The 7,996-nt window shown below is 42.7% G+C and overlaps 1 protein-coding gene across 3 annotated transcripts in view; it reads right to left on the reverse strand.

Annotated features, from left to right (window-relative positions):
• Positions 1-5,547, reverse strand: part of IL18R1 (interleukin 18 receptor 1) — a 38,304-nt gene extending 32,757 nt beyond the window's left edge. For 2 of the 3 annotated variants that reach the window (XM_025463457.3, XM_025463449.3), the window contains exon 1: positions 5,429-5,547. The gene's annotated coding sequence lies outside the window, so the exon portion shown is untranslated. Of the gene's footprint in view, positions 1-780; positions 924-5,428 lie in introns of those variants that run through there. The other variant, XM_035696183.2, reaches the window with a different exon arrangement.
• Positions 5,548-7,996: the final 2,449 nt, after the last annotated feature.

Here is a 7,996-nt window from a genome sequence, read left to right on the forward strand (position 1 = left end):
GGAAACAGAGAGACGAAGCAGAAATTCCCTACACTCCAAATGTCTAATCTACATGGACGCCGTCAACTCAGATCTGTATTGAATTTAAGTCCTTACTCCAACCCATCATTTGTCCCGTGAATTACAAATTTAGAGAGTAGAACAAGGGAAGGGGGCAGTGGGACTCTTACACTGAGTATGAATATTTCAGAAGCAATCCCATGCTCCCTGCATAACACACACTGAGCTCCACTGGGTGGAGGAAGCACAGCGTGATGAAAGAGCTCGCTTTCTGGGGCACACAACCCTGGGCTGGCATTCCATCTGGAGCCCTGACTAGCTCTGCAACCTTAGGCAAGTTACTTAAAAGTGTCAGATCCTATCTGCTCATTACCAAAATGGAAATTAGTAAGAAGGCTTATCACCAAAATTATTGAGTAATTAGATCAACCAAAGCAATGAAGGCTTTCTGGATGCATGGTAGTGTCTCCGTCCCAAATAATTCTCTTACCAACTGCCACTCACCTCCCATACTTAAAAAAAATGGCTGTTAATGTTCAAATACTGGATGAAGTTTAACAGCAAAACCATCAAACCACTTACATCAATCTTTATGAATAACATCACAAAGCATCTGCTGTAATTTCCAATAGATAATAATAATGTAAAGACAAAAGAGTTAAGAATGTATGGAAAGTACCAACTATTCAAATTAGACTATTTCTATGGTTATGTGGCTTGAAATCAATCCCCCACCCACACATATTACATACATTTATTATTAACTATCTATTCTTTTACCTCAAATAGAATGAAAAGTGTTTCCTCTGGTTAAGACTGACACAGCCTCATAAAGGGCACTGCTGTTTTTTCTTGGTTTTGGCTTTCGTTAATTTTCAAGGTCTACTGAGAAATAAATTTACTATGAAATAATCCAGCATTCTGATGAGTTAACTCTGAATTTCAATATGAAACATGTTAAGATCCCAGTGTACAAAGTAGCTGATATTTGGGCTGCTCTGTGTGTATGTATATAAATTATAATGTACTTATTGTGGTTTTAAAAGATTAAGTTATTAAATAATGGAACTCATTTTCGAAAGAAAAGCTAATCTGGGAAATGTCACAGATATCCTAGTAAGTATTATAATTTATAAGATATTTTTATTACAAAATAACCTCATGACTATCTTCTTGTGTCAAAGGGTATGGATCAGTTTTGGGGGCATGACCTCTGGCACCAAACTGGTTGAATTTGGATCCTCATCCTATTGTTTACCAGCTGAATACCCTGGGCAAGTCACTTATCCTCCCTGCTCTTTAGTTTCTTTATTTAGGAAAGAGAATAACAATACTACATCCCAGAACTGATGTGAAGGTTTCATGAGTTACCTTTGCAAAGTATCTGGTGCATAAGAAGTATCACTTAAATGTTAGTTATTTATCTACCTTTCTTGGTGTTATGACAATGGCAATACAATCTATGATCAAAGAATACATTTTATTTTTATTTTTTTTAAAGAATACATTTTAAATGAGATAAACACATACTACCAAACTGCATTCTAGAAATGTAATAATTCATACTCCTCAGCTGTGCAAGATAATATCCATCTATCACACCCACATAAGCATCCTGCATTCTCATTCTTTAATTCTCTCTTTAAATTGGTTAATGGTGTTTCATGTTTTTTGTTTGTTTGTTTGTTTTTTAACCTGCGTTTCTATTGCTATAAATCAGAACATAAGGGTGCCTGGGGGGCTCAGTCAGTTAAGGATCTGCCTTCCGCCAGGTCATGATCCTGGAATAACAATCCCAGGATCCTGGGATGAAGCCCCGCCTCCAGCTCCCCGCTCAGCGGGAAGTCTGCATCTCCCTCTCCCTCTGCCCCTCTCCTGCTCATGCTCTCTCTCTCTCTGTGAAATATATATAAAATCTTTTAAAAAATAATATTAAGCATATATGTTTTTAGCTATTATATTCCCTTGTGTATGAACTATTTTTTTACACCTTGGTCCAATTCTTAGATGTCTTAGCGGGGTTTTTTTTTTTTTTTTTCAATTTATTGAATTTACCCTTCAAATTCCTCTTTTGCTGTTTCACATATGGGAGACTTCATATTTATGCAGTCAACTCCACTATGCTTTTTCTTGGTGATTTTTCCATTACTTTTGCATGTAGGCCATTCCTTTCCCCTCAGTGGTCTGGTGTATGTATATTCAAGGTATGCTTTCTTCCTTTTTATGGCTTAGGGGCTTTTTTTAACATTAAAATGTTTTATTCATTAACAATTAATCTTCTTGTTTGGTATGAAGATAGGTCTAAATAATTTTTTTTCTCAAAGAGCTACTAATTATTTCTCTATAATTAATTAAAAAGTCCCATCTTCCCTTTACAGTGTGCTGAAAGCATAGTTATAATGTAAGGGCTCTCTGCAAGCATTCTATGGAAATCTAGCAGCATGATTGCTCAGGTGCAAATACATGCAAGCGTGTGTATGTATGCAAGCATGTGTGTGTATGTGCTTGCACACATGTACACACACACCACTCTTTCCTCTTCCACTGTGCTTTGTTTTTTCATTCATAGTACTCATCACTAACTGACATACTTTATTTTATGTTTATTATTTGCTGAATTGATGAATTCATTAAATTCATTAAATATATAAAGTTTGGTGTCTTAGGTGATCATCTGATCCACTGTTACATCTGCATAATCTTACCTTTGAAATGCTCCTTAAAGCATGATATCTTGGAAAATACGTTTTAACAACTGATGTGAAGTCTAGGGTACTCATTCTACCCTGGATCTTAAATAATAATCACAATACCTAGGTCCTCACCCAGACACCTGAAAATCCTCCTGGCGATTCTAATATGCAACCACGGTAGGAAGACACTAATCTAGCGGACTTGTTTGTGTACCTAAAAGTACATTTAATATATCATAAATACACATTTAATAATAATTCACCATTTAAGACATATTAAGTATATGTGCACATACACAGATGTATATGTATATAGATATGTATGTGCACACACACAAAGAACATTCACAAACTTCCCCTAAATCACTGAATGGCATGAAGTTTTCCCTAAATGATAAAGTTCTCTTCTAAAAATCGTGTGACGAAGGGCAAGCCAACCGTTCTGACTATAGTCCAGGGTCCTGCGGAGTGTCTGAATCTCATCCTGGAAGGTTTTGCCCACTTGCCCTGTTCATATACCCTACCCTGAGAAAAGTGACCATTTTCTAAAAAAACCTAATTCTCAGAAACCCATAGTTGTAAGGCTACTTCTTGGTAGCCTCCTTAGTTGTGAGGCTGAGTTCTTTCTGCGAAGGAAGCTGAGACTTGACCAGTGAACTGGCCCAGATTATAGAGCGTTACACTGACTCACACAGGAATAGATGTAGATCTCCTCGACTGAAATCACTCTACCCAGAAAATCAAAATTGAGCACCTCCTAAGATAAACTGCCTTGAGGAAAACCTTAACACCAGTGATTTGTAAAATAACTCTTCTTCTGCAGTGTTCGGTGCCTAAGTGTTTAACTCAGCCATTGAGATGATAAAACAACCAACGCAAAGAGGAAAAAAATGATCTTCGACATAAAACACACACAGGTGCACATGCGCACACACATGCTTCCACATGCTTTCACTCTAAGGAAAGTAGAATTTATGTTGAATTAGGCTTTTCATCTGCAAGGCCAGGAGAATCATTCCCATTTCATAGTCCTTGTCACACAGATCTCTGTGGCGTCCCTAGGCCTCCTCCACTCCACCTGCGCCTGTGCTAGTCCTGCTACCCGAACCCTTCCCACTTCTAACTGCAGGGTCCTTGCAATTCTTACAACCTGACTCAATGATCACCTTCTCAGGGAAGCTCTCCAACTGCCAGTGCCCCAAACAGCCTTTGTCCACACACCTGCACCACGCGGCATTCCCATTACTCCTGGATTCATCCCCACTCCCTGGGACCCTGTCTTTCCGTGTTCCCAGACCTCTTGCTCACAGCCTTTGTATGTGTTTTTGTGCTGGCAGGGAGGGGAAGGGTTGGTTAGCAGTCGCATTATCCCAGAACCTGAATAAACCCAGTTTCTCCCAAATGTACACCCTCCCAAGCCACTCAAGGTCCTCAGGATGAGAAGTGCGCCCGAGATCCCAGCACTGCACAGCACCAAAAGGAGTGTTTGCTGAGGTTCCCAAGAATAGAACAAGGGAAGAGGGTGAAATTAATACAATAACCTCAGGTGTCTATACCTGACAGGGATCACCCACTCATTAGTTTGTCTCCTAACCTGCAAAGCAACTTGCTTGGGGTTCTAACTCCTGGAAGCACCTCAAATTAAAAGTAGAGATTTTGGAATCAGGGAAATTTTGGTGTGAATCTGTGATCTATTACTTAGTAAGCTGGATGCCTTTGGATAAATGACTAAACATCTCTCTGCTTTGGTTCTCCTCCTTTCATTAAGCATAATGATAGTGCCTACTTCAGTCAGCCTACAGGAGGATTGAGAGAAAATAATGCATCTAAAAGTTTTCTATACCATGCCAGATAAGTGCTTAATTTGTAAAAGCTACCGATTATTTTAGCTCTTCTCACTTTTTTAGAAAAAAAAAAAAAAGAATTATAGGGCAAGTTTTAAGGTCTGAAATTATACTAGCTGGAAAAATGGATGCTGTCTCACCAATTATTCATGTGTGCATGGGCGCACATATATGTGCGTATATATGCAGACACCTGGACATCTACTTATATAAATAATATTTTAAACTATATATACATGTATATGCATATCTGCATGTATACATATATATGTACACAAAATCCCTACTTATGACAGCTCCATTTATGCTTTTTTGATTGTATTGATGGTGCAAAAGAGTTACACATTCAGTGGAAACCATACTTTGCACTTTGAATTTGAATCTTTCGCATCCTAGTGATATGCCCTATGATCCTCACTAGCTGCAACTCCCAGTCGGCCTGGGGATCATGAGGGTGAACAACAGATACACTTAGAGCCATTCTGTACCCCCATGCGACCGCTGTTTCTCCTTTTCCGTATACTATTCCATCAAATAAATGAGATATTCGACCGCTTATTATGAATTAGGCGTCGTGCTGGAGGATTTCACCCAACTGTAGGCTAACGTAAGGGTTCTGCGCACCTTCAGGTAGGCTGAGCCCTGATGTTCAGGAGGTTAGACGTATTAACCCCATCTCCCAGTGACTTCGCATATTTTCAACCTAGTCTGGGTTTTCCAGGGGCACCCCCGCCCCCCATCAGCGGAGGAAGACCTGTTACACATAGTGGCACACACCCTTAACGATCTTGTTTCCAGAACCCCCGTGCCCTGGCTGGGCTGGGCCGGCCGGCGGGGCTGGCGGCGCAGGGGGCGCGGAGGGGTGCGGCTGGCAGCCGGGGCGCTCCTTACCTTCAGAGGGGAGTCCCTGGCGGCCGGGGCGGGGGCCGGGGCGGGGGCGGGGGCGGCCGTCCCTCCTGCACTCACTCGGGTCGCGACAGCGGAGGCAGGCGTTCCAAAGGCGGGTGAGAAACTGCGACCCGCCGTCTCCCCAGCCCTGTGCGCCCCCGACGCAAAGAGAGGCGCCCCACGTGTGATCAAAGATGTAAGGCAACTCGAGAAGGCTGGGGAAAGGGAAACAACAAACAGAAGGAACAGAGGAGGCTCAGAAGGAAGAAAGGGCGCCGGGCAGCGGCGCGCGGAGGCTGTGGGTGGGACGCGGCTCCAAGTGGGGCGCCGCGGGGCCAGGGGGCGTGTCCCGGCCTGGGATGCTCCAATCAGAGACGCTCGTCGTCGGGGGTTTCTCCCCGTGGGGGGGCCTGGGGGGCGGGAATCCTCCCAGGCTGCGGTGTCCGTGGACCCGGGGTACACACGGCTTTCCTCCGGGGTGCTCCTGGTCTGGGGCGCCCCCCCTCGCGCGGGGGATACGGACTCTCCACCTGGGCGCCGAGGAAAGTCCGGCGCGTCGCCCTTGCGCCGAGGCCACCGGTGCCCCAGGCTCGCGCGGCGAGTTTCGGGAGCTCCCGGGGGCTGGGCGGTGGCGGGGGACCCGGAGCGCCGGGGCGCGCGGGGCTGCTCGTTGCGCGCCCTGCAGGCCGCCGACGGGTTTGCACCGGGGTCACGGGGAGAGGGAGCGCGCCCGCCGCCGAGGGGCACCACCTGCGGTTAAGGGGGAGGAGCCCGGGCGGCCCCAGACGGGACGGAGGCCCGGGAAGGGCATCGAGCACACAGGACGGCTCCCCCAGGTCATCCAAAGTGAGGACGAGGCCGTCGGCTGAAGCCCTCAAGCCTCAGATCTGTGCTGAGGCCTTCTGCGTGGGCGAAGGGTTCTCTCCTGGAAAATAGTAGAGAGGGGGCGGAGGTGTTGAACTGAGATTTTACACTGTTAAGAAAAGGAAGCCAAAGGAGAACGTGTGTTTCAAAGTTTTCACCCCGTGGAAGAATGCGGGGTACATTTTGAGAGTGATCTGTAGCAGGATCTTTCCAACAAAAGAGAAGAATGAAACCCACGGCTGATAGGGAGAGGGTTTAATGAGTCATTTTCATTCTTTTTGTTCAGTCAAAAGAATTCATCGTGTAATAAATGAGAAAAGTAAAACAATGATCTCGATAAAGGCAATAAGAACAAGCATCTGACAAAATGCAACAGGCTTTCTTCATGAATAGCACTAGGAATACTAAAAATAGGAACGTTCTTAATCTGATAAAGAACATTTGTAAGAAGCCTGCAGGTAATTTCATCATTAATATTGAAACACTTTGCTTTTTTCCTAAGATGGGAAACAAGATAAGGATGTCATCTCTCACCTGGGACAATCCTTCTGTAATAAGTAAAGAAATAAAAATAGAAAGCAAATAGATTGGGAAGGAAGAGATAAAAACTATTGGTTCTGATGGAAGGCATAATTTTGTGTAAATCGCCCTTCGAAGTTTACAAAAGAGCTGCTGAAGTCCTAAATGAGTTTGGCAGAATCATGGAGTAATAAGCCAATATCCAAAAATAAATCGGAATTCTATATTCTATAATGGAAATTTGAAAAATTAAATTTGTTTAAAATACCATTTACAATACCATAAAAAAAATCAAATACCAAAATATAGATCCCTTGGAACATATACAAGATGTTTACCATGAGATCTACAAAATACTGCAAAGAGAAATAAAAGAAAAAATGGACGGATATACCATATTTTGGATTGAAAGATGCATTGTTAAGATATCTATTCTGTACAAACTGTGGAGTTTATAGAGTCCATACATTTTTATTTTTATTTTTATTTTTTTTAATTTTTATTTATTTATGATAGTCACAGAGAGAGAGAGAGAGAGAGAGGCAGAGACACAGGCAGAGGGAGAAGCAGGCTCCATGCACCGGGAGCCTGACATGGGATTCGATCCGGGGTCTCCAGGATCGTGCCCTGGGCCAAAGGCAGGCGCCAAACCGCTGGGCCACCCAGGGATTCCGAGTCCATACATTTTTAGACTCTATATATTATAGAGTCTAAATATTTCCTACAATCCAAATCCCAGGAGGAATTTTCAAAGAAATTGAGAAACTGGTTTTAAAATTTATATGAAAATGCAAATCACCTAGAATAGTCAGACCAATCTTGGGAAAGAAGAACAAAATTAGAGGACTTATGCTGACCTGAAGGCATACAATAAGGCAATACTAATCATGATAGTGTGATATTTGCATGAGCATAGAAATAGAAAATAATATAGAGTAATAGATCCACACATATATAGCCTATTGATCTTTACCAGGGCATCATGTCAATTCAATAGGAAAAGATAAGCCTTTCACAAGTGTTGCAGGAACAATTGGGCATATCTATGGGAAAAAAATAAATGGGGTTGACCCTTACCTCATTCTATATGCAAATATTAATTCACAGTGGACCATAGACCTAAATATAAAAGTTGGAACCATGAATATTTCATAAAGATACATGGGAAAATATCTCCAGACCTTGAGA

Source organism: Canis lupus, chromosome 10 (genome assembly GCF_003254725.2).
Source record: "Canis lupus dingo isolate Sandy chromosome 10, ASM325472v2, whole genome shotgun sequence".
Lineage (NCBI taxonomy): Eukaryota > Metazoa > Chordata > Mammalia > Carnivora > Canidae > Canis > Canis lupus.